A 15,653-nucleotide genomic window follows, 5' to 3' on the forward strand; every position below is an offset into this window, starting at 1 on the left:
TATCATTCCAATCACTAACGGCTGGCTGACGTATGCCTCAGCAAACATCTTTGATGCTTCCAATTCTTTACTCCTGAGTCTCATATGGATGAGACGAACTTTATAATAATTCACTGAAACCCAATCATTCGAAATATTTTACAGTGGATGTCTCACTCTGTAATTTGATGACGTGTCACTCTACTCACCAGGCTTTCTTACCGAAGGGTAAACTCTTGGTGAGCAAAGGTGCTGGCTTCCCAGACCCATGGCACTCTGCTCAGATGGACGGAGGTGTCATTTCAGCCAGGAGACCTCCCGGAGTCTGCACGGGAGGCATCCAGGCACCATGCACCTCTTCTGACAACATTTCTATTTCCTTTGCCTTCCTGACCATCTGGTCCATTGGATGTTGGGTAATGAATAAGGAAATGCGTGGGTAGAAAGTGACCTAAGAGTAGGATAATTCAGGGAGGAAGGCTTGATTTTAATCCTGCTTTTCTCTGTGATGGTAAACAAACCAATATAACAGCTGAGAAAGGTCTCTCAGAGGCTTTGACCTTTGGCTCTTTTTTTCTTCCAGATCACTTTATTAGTCCATGTTTGTAGTACATAACGTTCACATTCCTTGTGGGGAGCTGGTAATGTATAGAACACATCTTCATTCTGCTTTTCATTCCTTTCTCCTCTCCTCTCTCCCTTACCTCCATCTAGCTATCCCCTTCTCATTTTAAAACAATCTATCTCCCTAGTTTCTATTACCTATCCTTTATTTTGCTTTTTATTTATACTTTGGGTTTCTCATTAAGAGAAACCATGTGATATTTAAGCTTGTGTGTCTGTTTTATTTCACTTAACATGATGGTCTCAGGGTGGATCCATTTACCTACAAATGATCTTTCTTTATGGCAGTGGAGTGCTCCATTGTGTATAAATACCACATTTTCTTTATCCATTCACCTGCTGATGGATGTACAGGCCACTTCTAAGACTGTACTACTACGGATTGAGCTGTTATAAACACGGTGCATGGGATCCTTGTAATACAATGTCTTTAACCCTGACAGTGGACAGTTCTGACCTAAGGCCAGGGACTTAACCCCCTGAGCCTCAATCATCTCATACATTAAATGTGGGATCTGTACTTCTTTAGCTGTGGACAGGATCTTTCATTAGGATCAGCTGAGATAACACGTGTCAGCCTACACACACAAAACAAACAGAAATGAGAAATTTAGCCTCCAATACAGCCATGCCGTTTTGAGAATGAGGCCCAGAAAGCTCACTGCATGACATGTTCCACTTTGAGGGTGAAGGTCCCATACTCCGACAAGATATTTCAAGTACTGTGTTATCCACCCAGCACTGAGAAGCCAGGTTCTTAGCTATTTACTGGTTAAGACATGAAGCCTTAGGCCCTTCAGCGAGACAGCTGGAAAAAGTCGCAGAGGAATACACCTCTCATCTCTCAGTTCGGCTTTTTTTATGTTGCTTGCTCAAAATTACAGACTCATAAAAGGCCATTATTTTCAGTAAACATGTTTTCATTATCCTCCAATTTGAAACTATTCTGGTAAAAGAGTAGGTGGCTCTCTGCAAAGCTGGGTCTGATAATGGCTTTAATGAAACAATTTCCTCCCGTCAAGGCTACTGCTGGTGGCTGAAATGCGTGCAGGAGCCAGGATCCAACACAGACGCCTCTCCGCACACGCGAGCTCCGCCTCTGCACACTGCCGAGGCCTTAGCCAAAATGGCGCCTGCGGAGGGCCGACCTGTCCTGACACATCAGCTGACCGGAACACGTGTCAACTGACCCTTCTGCACCATTCAAAATAGGTGTCAAAAATTAGTTCTATGAAGCCTGAGCTGTGCTGCTTCTTAATCTGCATTTTCCACTTTAAGTTCACTTCATGTCCTCACTTCACGGCCCCCACAATAATGAGCCCCACTAAGTTCTAGGGCTGTTTTGATGAATGGCAGCACTATTTGGGGGATCTCAGCAGACTGATTTTCATACATGGAAATAAAAAAATGGGATACATTTTTATTCAATTTCTCCTTTTTCTGCACAGAAGATGTGCTATGTGTGGGTGACCACGCCCTGAGATGAAGAATGTACACATTATGTACTGTAAACATGTCTAACAATATAAAAAACTAGAAACTGAATCAAAAACAGAAAAACAATGCAAGACATTTAACATCTGATTGTCAAGTACAGTTTTTAAAAAAAAGTTTTATAATGTTGTGTTGCATCTGCCTTTCTTTAAAATAAATCACAATTACATAATTTTGTTTTTTGAGACAGGGTCTTGCTGTGTAGTTCAGGCTGGCCTTGAACTCATGGAGACCCTCTTCCCTCAGCCTCCTGACCCTGTGCACCACCATGGTTGGTTTCAATTACTACTTTTGATCAAGTAAATAGATCAATGAACATGAGCTGTCACCGCTTGCTCTGATTAGCAACATGACCCTGTCTCAAAACAAAATTTTAAAAATTAATGATAATGAAAAAAACAGCTGTGGATGATGTACAGTGGAGGGGTACAGTGGTAAGAGCGTGGGTCTAGCATACTCGAAACCTGTGTTTAATCCCCAGCACTACCAATGTGTGCACATATATATTCCCCTCCTGATTCAGATACTTGATGCACAAAGAAAATGTATTAGCCACAAAAGCTCAAACATGTATTAAATTACGGACTTCTCCAGTTAACAGCAGCGTCTATGCCTCTGTGTGATTCAATCTGAGTATACACAGCTCTTATTTTACAATCTGGGGTTTGTATGCTTCTGAAGAAAGTGGCACACACATAAATATCTAATACTGCATTGCCCAACATGAGATCCACTAGTCAGCCACCCACGGTTACTAAATCTAACTAAAGTCAAATAAAAATTTACAGTTTAGGGCCGGGGATTTAGCTCAGTGGTGCCACCACCTGCCTCACAAGCTCAAGGTCCTGAGTTCGATCCCCGGTACCAAAAAAACCCCAAAACTTACAGCATAGCTGTAAGCAAGACACTGATGGAGCTTGATGGACTGGTGCTACTGAGGGCTCTAAGGGACTCCGACATGCAGGACACTGTGGTCAAGGACCGGAGAGACAGCCCTACGAGCAAGAGATCAGAAGGGAGGCAATGGTAGGAAAAATATTTAACACTCCATGAGCGTCTTTGTGAGCTATTTATAGGCTGCACAACATAACTGCTAAAATGAGTTTCCAGAAACAGAAAGTTACTAGCTGGGGAGAGGGGATAAGAAAATCATTTTTCATGGTGTTCTCTTTTGTAGTTTTTGAATTTTATACCATATACCATGCGTATTCAAAAATCTTTGAGTATTTATGGTCTTTGAAGATTTCTTATTGTAAGAATAATTTAACACGAATTTTGTCAGAAAACTGAGTTTTAGTTTCTTAAAGAAATTATTATGAAAAACTTAAAAGGGCTTTTCTCTCCTAGCAGCGTCTAGGGAGAGGATGAAGGACGCAGGCACCGTGCTGTGTGTCACAATGTCCTGTGGTCTCCAGAGCCCCAGAGGTAGTCAGTTTTATCTCTGTTTACAGATAAGGAAGGCCGAGGAAAATGCAGGCCACTTCCCACGCTGCAGGAGAGCTCATCTGTGGAGCTGGAATTCACAAACCTAGGTTAGAGCCCAACTGCCACAGCCGCTCACTGCCTCCCCTTCTGAGTTTCCCTGGACTGGAGGTGCAATGCACTGGATCCTGGAAATCCTCCGGCCCCTGGGAAGAATGGGCCAGCTGTGGTGGGCTCCACCCCCAGCACTCACAGAAGGCTGGGACCAGAGTGGGGCTCCGCCTTGGCACCCCAGTACTCAGCTCGGTGACCTTCTCTCCAGGGATGATAAACTCCCTGCGGCTCCTAAGAAAACTAAAGCAAGCAGCTGACGGTTTTCAAGGTCCTGTCTGGTTTCAACACTTTATCGTTGGTTGAGAAGATTAGGAAATGTTCTAAAGTTGTTTAACCCTTCCAGAGAATCCTGCACTGGCCTGTGCTTCACCGAAGTCTCCAATCTGATGACGTTCTCCTTCCATCACAGAGCTCCCAGACCCCGGCGAGCGAGGTCAGGACACACCACTGTGTGTATTTAACTGTTATCAAAAGCAAGGCAAATCAACTAAGAAACCAAACCAACAAAAACTCCACCGCTGTGGAGCCAACGGCTCCAGAAAGAAATGTAGAAAATGTCAAAATCATTCAACCGTAAGGGCAATAGTCTTCTTTAACACTTTTCTCCCTAAAAATTGCCTCTATAGGGAGATACAGTAGTACATCACTAAAAAGTACGAGAACATAAAAGTACTACAGTACCACATAAAAGATGCAGCCATAACATTATTGCATGAAAAAGCTTACAGAATAGTATTGTACCCTGACTCCAGTTTACTTATTTGATGTGCTGCTGCTGTTATCCTTTCGTGTGGATTTCTAAGGAGCCAAGTAAATAAGAGAAAACATAAAACAGCGTAAGGGCTGGGATGTCGCTCAGCGGAAGAATGCTTTCCTAGCATGTGTAAGGCCTTGAGTTCAATTCCCTGCACTACAAAACAAAATATAACCAAGAAAGAAGGCATGTGACAAACCTGAGATATGAATACATGCTCACATTTTTTTCTTACTATACGGAAGTATTTAATTTTGCTGTGAATTTAGTACATAACTACTATCAATATAAACCTATTATTATTCCTAGAAGAACATCATTTCTTGTATTCAATTTCACTGTGATTTCACAAATATGAGATCAGTTTTTGGTTTCTACTATACATCCTTAATTGTGATACATGCCAAATAAAATCAAACTTAGAGGCAGATGGAAGACAAATAATCACCTCATGAAAATTCTCTCAGAATTATGGTCAAATAAAAACAAACAGGCTGGGGATTTAGCTCAGTGGCACAGCACCTGCCTTGCAAGGGCAAGGTCCTGAGTTCGACCTCCCAGTCCCAAAATAAATAAAATAAATAAGAACAAACAAACAAACAAAAAATAGGAATAATCACTGGAAAAATCTGTAGATGTACCTGATTCTAGCATTATACTCTAAGACATACATTCTTTTCTAAAACTATGTAAATCATGATAATAAGACACATTCAACAAATCATAGACTCTTAGGCAGGAAAGAAACTTAAAGGTCTTCTCAAGAAATCATCCATTCAATGACGAAATTAACTGGTACTCTCACCACCTTTTGTTTTTGTTTTTAATTTTGTTGCTGTTGTTGTTTGAGACAGGATCTCATCAAGCAGTTCAGGCTGTCCTTAACTCTCACTCTGCACCAGGCTGGGCTGGAACTGGCAGGGACCCTCCTGCCTCAGCCTCCTGAGTGCTGGAATTACAGGTGTGCACCACCTGCCAGCTTGTTACAGCATCCTTTAAAATACTCCAGCGTCTAGAAACTCAGTGAAACTCAATGTCTATTGTTCTACTCTGTAAAAGCTTTGACTCCAGTGCCTAGTCGAGTGCTGGACACACTGGAGAAAACTGAAGTAGGCTTTTGCTGTCCTGCCCTGGTCTATTTCTCCTGGTTTTGGCACCAAGGCCTAATTCCCGATAAACACACCCTCTAACCTAATGCCAGCCCTGGAGAGTGCTCCACCCCAGCTCCAGGAATGAAACAGCCAACACAGCCCAGGGCCTCCACCTCCCAAGCTGTGTGCTTACCGGTCCAATCAGAGTGCATCTCAGGGCTTGAGTCACACACACTCTCACACACACACACACACACACACACACACACAGCCTGCTATTGCTCAGGGAGCTTGAGCTGCCCGCTCTTCTCCAGGAAACCCCGAGAAGAGAAGGCTGGGGAATGGAAAGCTTAGATGCAGGCGATCTGTCAGGATGACATTCCTCCAGCCCCAGCAAGGCACCGCTGAGGAAATGGAGCCCTAATCCTCAAAGCTTCCTTTTTGGTCTAAACTACTCTGGTCTGTTTTCTGCTCCTTCTGTTCTAGGAGGGAAGAAAGTCCTGACTATTATGGAAATTTACATAAAAGAGAAGGTTGTTCATTGGAAAGACCCCAAACGTGGGCTGGCTGAGCTGGGGTCAGCCAGTAGCTGGAAGGTGGCAGTCGTTATCGGGCGACAATGCATGCTGCTGTGGCTTAGACTCAGTCAGGAGCCTTGAAGGCCCGTCACTGAGAACTCAAGAGGACTTTTTAGAATCTGGGAGTAAGCTGTCTACCCATTAGCCTTCAGTTAGGTCTTACAAGGAAGAAACAGGCGGAAACTGGTCTGTGAAAATCCAGCAAGATGAAAATACAACTCTGCTGTGACAAAACCCTCTCCCGTGGCCTGCAGCAGCCAAAGTCCGGTGACCCGGGTTAAGAACAACTTTGCAGGGCTCAGCCACTCAGCTCTACCAAAACGTAATTTTTTTTTGGTGTCAGTGAGGACTGAACCGAGAGCCTTCCCCCTGATTAACCTCTCCCACCCCCACACTTAAACTGAGTCAGGGTCTCAAAGACTCACTACTCGCCCCAGCCTGGGCTTGAACTTGAGATCCTGGCTCAGCCTCCCAGAGTGCAGAGATTATAGCCTCAGCACCACACACAGTCTAACCCAGACAGCTTTCAAGAGATTTTCCAGCCCTGAAAGTATATAAAAATAAACAACTAAGGAAACAAACAAAGTCATGAGGTGACTGACTGTTCAGAGGGTGAACTCTTCGGTCACTTCAAAAAATATCCTCTTTTTTCAGCACTGAGGACTGAACCCAGGGCCTCATATGTACTAGGTAAGCACTCTGGCACTGAGCTACACCTTCACCCCTTAGATTTCCTTGCTAAGGCAGAGGACAAACAATATTGCATCCACATGCACTTATTAAGTATCTCTAAATCACTTTAGTGTTTTTTCCCAATGATTTCAGACATACAGACAAGTATTTCATGGGAGCTCTCCATGGTTAAAACCAAGCAGTTGGCTTATTTAAAAAAAAAAAAAAAATCAAAAAGCAAGCCACCTACACATTTCTTTTAATACTCTCCTACTGTGTATCAAAGCGCATCTCATTTTAAAAGATTTTTTCTATCATTTCTTGATAATCCTACTAGATATTTCTACATGCATTACGATTTTTTTTTTCCTGTACCGGGGATCGAACTCAGGACCTTGCACTTGCATGGCAGGCAACGGCACCACTGAACTAAATCCCTGGCAGCATAATGATTTTTAAACAATAGTAAAGAGATTTACAGTTTAGCATGACAGCTTTTTGTTTTGTTTTGTTTTGTTGGTACCGGGGATCAAACTTGGTACCTTGCGCTTTCGAGGCAGGCGGCGGAACCACTGAGCTAAATCCCCGGCCCAGCATGACAGTTTTTTTAAAGGGTCTATTATTATTTCTCAGAGGAAACAACACTGTAGAACCCAAGAAAAGAAAGGAAGGAACAAAGGGAAGCTAGGAGCTCCTCTCTAGTTTGTCTACAGGAAGAAGGGAGGCCTACGGACAGGTCTCCAAGCCACGTCTGCCCAGCAGGTGACTCCGTCAGTTAGGGCTACAGGTCCCTGGGGTGGCAGGGGGAGGAGCCCAGGGTCACAGTGCCCCAAGCACCTCCTGCCTCCACCTGATGGAAACAAAACAGACACATGTATTTCTTCAGAGTTTAGTTGCCTGCTCACATACATGTTTCCTGTACATGTGTGTGATTTCACTACAAGCATATTTGCCTTACTTGGTTTCCACTGTATTTTGGAAAAAAAACTCTTTGTTAAGCACAACTCTTTAAAGTTGGAGAATAATTTAGGTAAGATGCAAGTAGGAAAATTATTCTGAAGTTGCAGAGAAACATGGAAGGCACTGACAGAACTGCGGTGATCAGGGCCCGTGGCAGAGGAGAGAGAAGGGCCAGAAACAAGCAGCGCTGGGTTCCAACAAGGGCTGATACCCACAGACCAAAGTTCGGAGCAGCCCCGGCAAGGGAAGACAAGGACAGTGTGGCCTTGGCTGTCCTCCTTGAGACTGGCCAAGAAACCCCCAGTCCGGCAGCATTTCCCCAAGACGTGGGCTTGGTGCTCAGCTGCTCCACCTCTCGGTGAATGTGTAGTGGAGACGCAGACCTGTCACACTTCAGCACTGTCGAGGCAGGCCCTGCGCACCCCAATGGAAGGTACTTCCCCGACTGGTAAAAACCAGTAGTTTGTGGCTTTCTGGACTCATCCCTCACCGGGGTACAAGCTCCACCCTTAGTAGCATAACCAAGGCACTGCTGTGCGTCTTCCTCCCTAGCAAGGAATAAATACATTCAGAGCTTGTTTTGTGGATCCCTCAAGTAGCTTTTAACAAAAAAAAGGTAAAGTGCTTCTAGCTCCCATCAGGGGGATGAAACGTGACCTGGGAAGGTTAGGTTTAATGTACAAAATAATACAGGGGGTGGAGATTTTTAAATCATCTCCTCAGGGCCGGGGACTTAGCTCAGGGGTACCATGCCTGCCTGGAAAGCGCCAGGTCCTGGGTTCGATTTCTAGTACCAAAAAAAAAAAAATCAAAACCATCTGTTCAGAGGACTTTGCCAGATGTATGGTAAAGAGACTGGTCACAGCTGGAAGAAACCGGAAGTGACTCCCTAGGGCCTTTGTAATTCTAGGGATGAATCTTGTGGATATGGATCCTCAATGGTGCTTCCTTGTAGCCTTCTCGAAGAATATTTTCACTATAACGCAAACGAAAGATAAGTAAGTACACAGAAGGAAGGAAGTGACCCAGCTGACAAGCTTCTGTTAGGTAACTGGGACTCATACATCTGCACCCTCCCGTGACCAAATTCTCCTCCCTACTTCCTGGGAAACTACTACACCCAAGCACACCTCACTGCCACTTCTTTTGACGCCCAGGACCTCTACAACAGTCCCTCCTTCTGCACTGTTCCCTCAGCCTGAGGCAGTTGTCCTGCTTCCAGGACTTCCCCATCGCTTCTGCTTTGTAAGTGTTTTGTTTTTACACAAGACCATAAATTCCTTCAAGAGTGTGCTGAGGTAAAGGACAGCTGAGCACACTCTCCTGGTCAGAGAACTGAAGGCAGATGACAGGTTCCTCCCAAACAAAGTCTGTCAACTCTGTCACAAATGAGCCCACTGATGACACAGAACCTATGGCATCTCAAGAAACACAAGTGGCCTGATGAGCTCACATTTTGCATGGGCGAGCAGAAGGCACATGAGTAAGCACAAATGAAAGTGAAAAACAAACAAAAGAAACCTGTTAGAAGGAAGATGGAAAGCCGAAGCCCAGAATGAGCAGAAGTCTGTGAACAATGCAAAAAAGTACCCAGCACATTTCAGGGATGTTGGAGCAAGCCGCGGGCCCACTGCCTACACTTGTAAAGTGAAGTTCACTTGTAGGAGTGCAAAGTGGATCTAATTTTGCACCTCCAATCCTATTGTGCAGGTGCGTCAAAGAGGCAAAAAATTAAAAAGGGCCGGGGATTTAGTTCAGTGCTTTTGCCACCCGCTGCACAAGCACAAGGACCCGAGTTTGATCCCCAACACCAAAAAAAATTAAAAAGAAGAAAGAATCTATGAGTAAGAAAAAAATAAAATCCAAGATGAAGTACCTCATCCTCTGAGTTGTAGAACAATTACCAGCTATCTCTGGAGAATCACAGAGAAAGAAGACTGGAAATAAAGGAAGAGGAATACCTTGTTATCAACAGAAAACAAAACGGTTCTAGAAATAACAATCTGAGCCACCTGATACGGATTCCAAGATAAAGAAACTGACAAACGTCAGACAGTTCACTCGTTATTATTTGGAGGTGAAGTGCCGTCAGGTCTGGCACAAAGGGGCCAGTCAAAGACCTTAGTCTAAGTCAAGATCTTAGCAAGGCATGATAATGTTTCTCTCCTTCTCAAGCTAAAGACGGAAACAATTGGGCTACTGAACTTGGTTAAGTGAATTTACATCAAACTGATTTACGGTAGGTTGAAATAAAAATAATTATTTAATATACCAACGGCCAGAACACATAGCTTTCCAATTTAGACTTCTCATCAGCCCCCTGGGTAAGGATGAGAAGGCCCAGTGTTCAGGGTGCATAGTTTACTCAGCCATCAAGGAGAAAAAATACATTCAACATTAAAAATTAGGCCTCACAATTCCTGCAAGAATAGAATAATGAATAGAAAACAAGACACAACTAAAATCACAATTCCCAACATAAAATTTTTCCTCCTCAATGTGAACATAACTATTGTTATAATAAAATTATTGTTGTTAAATAATGAAACATGACTTGTATTAACAAAAATAAAAGATAACAATTATTTTCCAATAAATGCATTTATCAGGCCACAAGATGGTAAAGAATGGGAATACTGTTATAGGTGTAAAGGTTCTGAGACTTAGGATATTCAGCCTGGCAAAGACAAGGTGCAGGAACAACATGATGTTGTTTTCAAACGCATGCAATGATAATGTATAAAAGAGGGACATGACTTAGTTTGTGTGGGTCCTACGTAACTAGAAATAAGCAGACTGAGTGGAAAGGAAGTAAGAAAGCCAAGAAACCAGAGGCACTGGGGTTTCCCGGGACATTTTCAAAGTCAGAGAAGTTCAGATCCTGGGTACAAAGGCCTGTTAGATGCCAGGGAAATCCCAGTCCTAGTACAGTAACTCAGATTACTGTACCGCAATGGAAAGACTTCACGATTCTGAAGTTAGGCACGGCGCCTGGGTTGAGGTAAGTGGCAGAATAAACACAAGATGAAGACAGCATGAAGTTGGCATTTACAAAAACAAACACCAAAAAAGCTGTCTTTTCTTCACACAGACTGAAATGTCAAGCAGGATATGCCTATAACATGAAGCCACCGTGACACAGCGCACTGAAGGAAGGTCATGGGAACATCCAGAATTCTGGATGCCAGAAACTCGCCAGCCTTTGTCATGGCTGTACAGACAGGAGGGCGACAGGAACATGTCCCCAGGGCTTGCTTTCTGTACAAAGAGGAGGCTATCACACGCACAACCACCTCTTCTCAACAAGCATAATGCACACCGCATTCCCAAACAGGGAGGGCAGCGGCCTCAGCAGTCTTTGTCTGGAAGAGACAAACATAACTGGTGTTCACCTATCACTACACTGAAACCCTAATATGTTAAACCCCAGTCACTCACAGTTTATTTTAAAAATATCTACCAGCAGGAAAAACTGTTAGTACTACCAAGATACTCTAATTCCTAGCGTTAAATCATACATCTGTTTCTTAAAATAACATGTAAAAGTTCTGTTCAGTCAACAGAAACACTTAGGAACTCTGCAAGTACCTTTGGACATATATTACAAAGAAGGCATGTTATGTTAACTGTTTAGTAATGGTTATAAAAATCCAGTGGAAAAATAAAATTTTCATTGTAAGAATGAAAATTTTTGAGTTTCGGCTTTAAATTTAGAATTGTGAAGTCTAAAGTTTCTAATGTTTTCATTTAAGATATTTTCCATTATGGAATAGAATTTTCCATTATGGAACAGAATTATCTAATTATTTTACACACATTTGGAGTGTACTAGGGAGGTAGGAGTTAAGAATAAAGGTGTGGAGGGCCGGGGATTTAGCTCAGTGGTTCCACCGCCTGCCTCGCAAGCACAAGGACCCAAGTTCGATCCCTGGCACCAAAAAAAAGAATAAAGGTGTGGAGCTGGACACAAGAGGAAGCAACCTTGGTTTCCTTTCTTGCTACCCAGAGAGGAGGGAACTGACTGCCCCACTCTGAGCCGTTTCCTGGCCTGCAGAAAGGGGCAGAACGATGGCAATGAGCTCATGAGGAGGCCGTTCAAGGACGGAGGGAGGTCGTCCTTGTGCAGCTCCAGGTACAGCATGAAGGAGCAGGAAGCACTAAGGCACAGGAGCAGGGAGGGTTCCTATCACAGCCCCGCAGGCGCTGCGGCTCATCTCCTGCTTGGGCTTTGCTGACACCCTCGGAACATCGCCAGGCTCTGGCATCGAGCTGCCCTCGCCGAAGCCCCCTCTGATGGAATGTCTCCCTCTCCAACAAGCATGCTCACGCCTGCCCTGGCACCTCTAGGGCATCCTTCCTGAGTCTCCCCATCTTCCTTGTGCCACGGCCTGTACTCCTGGCTTCTCTTTCCACCCAAGTTTCAAAATGAATTGTGTAGAACTTGAGTTTTACCCCCTTTTTGAACCCATTCACATCAAACTGGCTTCTCCCCCCAGCACACTCAAATTGCTTCTATTCAATCAGTTATTTGTGACTTCCAAGTGGCCAGTCTTAATGGATGCTTTCCAGTCCTCCCTCTCTCCCTCCTCCCTTCCCTCCAGTGCTGGTACTGGGTTATCAACTCCAGGGACTCATGCATACTAGGCAGGTGCTCTCCCACTGAGCTGCAACCCTCCCTCAGCATCTCTACCTTTCAGCTTTCAATCCTACTCGATAGTCTCCTTGAAACGCTCTCTTTTCTAGGTTGCTGTAACTCCTTTTCTAGGTTTTATTCTATTTCTCTTTCTATTCTGTGCCACTAAATGTTAGAGTTTCCCAATTTTGTCCCTGCCCTCCCTCAAAATTCCTCTATGACAAGGCTTCTCAAAGCCTAATGTGCACATGATTCACCAAGGATCTCATGAACATGCGTGGGGCTGGGATGAGGCAATTTCTGCATTTCTACTCTGTCCCTCGGTGATGTTGATGCACTTGGTGTGTGGTCCACTTTTTTGAGAAGCAAGAATTATAGCACACAGAGGGGCCGGCCCTGGCTTTGGGCTCTGAGACCCGCTTCAGTGTTTCCTGTGGCACTCAGCTCCCCTCAGGGAAATGGGTTAATGCCCTGCTCAAGTGGCCAGCTGTTCCAAATGCGTTTTCTGAGAACACAATGATTATGTGAACAGCCAAGCAAGTAACAACTCAACTTGAGTAAATGAAGAGAGCTATTTCTGGAAACAAAACTAATCTTTTACAAAATCTTACTTAAAATTATCATGCTAAAAAGGTATTTAAAATCTCAGCATATGAAATCCCATCAGACGTGTGCAGGTACAGCCATGTAGTACAAATTCTAACAAACACGATGGTTTCAATCAGAATAAATTCTTATCACTCCTCCCAGCTAGAACCATCTCTCCTTCCAAATAGATGGGGGAAAACAAATTTGAATGCTAAGAAAAATGACAGCACTGCCTGCCAGGGCAAGGCCACGGGCTCCCCACCTGGCCACATCCACAGGAGCAAGAAGAGCAGGAAACCCACAGGCAGGAAAGACGATCCCAGGAGTGAAGAAGGATGCCAAGTCCAGACAGGCACTTCCGGCACAGCAGAGTTGCAGGCGAGCCTCTTGGCACGGGGATTGGGGGAGATGTAGGGGAAAATCAGGACAGATGAGGGCCAGTAAATGCCATAATCCTCCAGGTCACAGAGCCCCGAGAGCTGTGACATTCATGGGCCATGCCTCCCAGCAGCCCTGGCCCCATCCAGGCTATTCCCTTTATGCTTTACACTGTCTCGGTGTAATCACATCCTTCCCCATGACTGGGCCAACAACTCTTCGATTCCCATCTCAGCCCAGACCCATCCTGGTTTGACTCCAGATTCATGTACATGACTGTGCATTCAGCACTGCCACTGGGATGCCCCACAAGCATCTTGATTGAACACATCCAAACTGAAGTTCTTGAGATTCTCTCTCAAAGAGTGATTTTTCTAGTTTTTCCTGTCAGTTCATGGCACCTGCATCCATCTAGGCATTCAATCCCGACTCCTACACAGTCCCCAAGGCCTGCAGGACCCGCCCTGGCCAACCTCCTCCTTTCCTTCCAGGAAACCGCCAGGGCTTTTGTCACCGTAAGGACTTCCCATCTAAGTGTTTTCCCTACATAAAATAATCCTCTTCTTTGTCCAGTACTTCTCCTAAACACACACATTACCTGGTGTGCGTCTCATACCCAGGGTCATTAAATAACAACTCCATGGAAGACCCTGGACATGGCACCACGTGACATTTAAAGATCATTTTTCTCCAGAGGTCTTCCCTGGAAAATTACCCTCGCCCCTGCAGTTCTCTTTCATAATAACTTGGGGTTTTTTTCCCACAGCAAACACTGCAATTCCAGTGGCTTATGTATTTATGTTTTCTCTTGATTAATATCTCCAAGAAAAACCCTTTCCATGCTGCCGTGACCATGCTGCTGTGTTTACCCTCTGGACACAAGTGCATTCACGCTGTCTGAGATCCAAGCAATGCTCACCTTCCTTCCCATAATACAAACAACACCGAATTTCAAACCCAAACCCAAACACTATGTGACTCTATACTCTATGTTTGAGTCAGAAAACTGGGAATAGTTTTAAGTAACTGGTTACATCAGATAATACAAAACCTTAAGTGGTCATTTATTCAAAATTAGAAAAGGATTTTTCCATGTGTTAAAAAAAGAACAATAAAGAAGGTAAAGGTTATAGGCATTAAGATCATAACCCAGTTAATTTATAATTTTACAATTTTAATGATCCATTAAGTGCAATCTCAGTCCAATTATAAATTGCACTTTAAAATGTGTTTTCAACTAATTCTTATACTTAAAAATTCATATACTTACAAAAATATTATTTGTATATATGTATGTACATAACTCATCCTTACATCTAAAATAGATCTACTCTTGGAAAAACTCCAGATTATTTATGCTTGAAGTTGAGGTTTAAAAGGTAGTTTCCTCTCATTGCCTCATTAAAACAGTTGACTTAGCACCGTAAAAGGAAATAGCCTTCCCTCTAAGACAGACGGAGCCACTGAAATGGAGACTGCTGACCCCAGGACCTCACCAGCATCTGCTGCAATTACCTTCCGAAAATGAAATAACCAAGTTACCGTCCAACTCTCTGCCGTGCTAACAAAATTATTCTGAAATATCAAAATGTATCTGCTTCAGATGATACACTATGCGACTTCTCTCAGCTCTACATCAGAAAGGACCTGCACCATGGCTGCCAGAAGCAATGTACAGAGGAAAAATCCTTTTCTAAAGGACAGATTAATGACTTAGCTCAAATCACCCACAACTGCTTTAAATCTCTACACAGATTCCAAAGGAGATCAGTCGATTTTGAGTCTATTTTGCTCTGTACAACAGATGTGTTCTTGAAAATATGTCTAAATTGTATTTTAAAAGCCATAGAGTGATTTACAAATAATTAGTTATTATTTTTGGTTTACTAAGGAGTATTTCAAATACGAATAACTGGCCTAACTGCTTTATAAGTTCAAGTGATCACATTTTGGCTATCTAGTCTCTTATTTCCCAAATACACTAATAAAAACCATTTAAAGAATGTACTGGTGTAATTCATATTCTGTTCTCTGGTTTTAGAATATTTAAATTCGCCTCATGCCTACCGTTCTCCACAAGAATCTTCTCCCAGCCATCAAGCACATTTCTCACTTCAATCATGATATTACTGCTTCAAAGTTCTCCAGCTCTTCTTCAAATGAAACCAGTTGCATGGTTCTGCCAGTAGTACCAGAGTTACTGAGTAAAGAATTCTTGGTCTCTACCACCTTCTGCCCCAGCAGTGCTAGACCCTGCCTGCTTTGGAGACCCAGGAAGTCACCCAGTTCAGCTTCCTTGCTCCTAGAACATTCAGGAGCATGCCTGACGTGGTCTTGACGTGTCTGCTTGGTGCTGGGTCACATTT

At 43.7% G+C, this 15,653-nt stretch overlaps 1 protein-coding gene across 10 annotated transcripts in view; it reads right to left on the reverse strand.

Annotated features, from left to right (window-relative positions):
- The window catches only part of Ncoa7 (nuclear receptor coactivator 7), a 149,760-nt gene that overhangs the window by 70,170 nt on the left and 63,937 nt on the right, over positions 1-15,653 (reverse strand). The window contains exon 1 of one of the 10 annotated variants that reach the window (XM_021259202.2): positions 15,355-15,601. The exons of the other annotated variants lie outside the window; for them this stretch is intronic. The gene's annotated coding sequence lies outside the window, so the exon portion shown is untranslated. Of the gene's footprint in view, positions 1-15,354; positions 15,602-15,653 lie in introns of those variants that run through there. 10 annotated transcript variants of the gene reach the window in all.

Source organism: Heterocephalus glaber, unplaced genomic scaffold (genome assembly GCF_053883595.1).
Source record: "Heterocephalus glaber isolate CG9 unplaced genomic scaffold, H.glaber_assembly_v1.0 deba00001550, whole genome shotgun sequence".
NCBI classification, from domain to species: Eukaryota; Metazoa; Chordata; class Mammalia; order Rodentia; family Bathyergidae; genus Heterocephalus; species Heterocephalus glaber.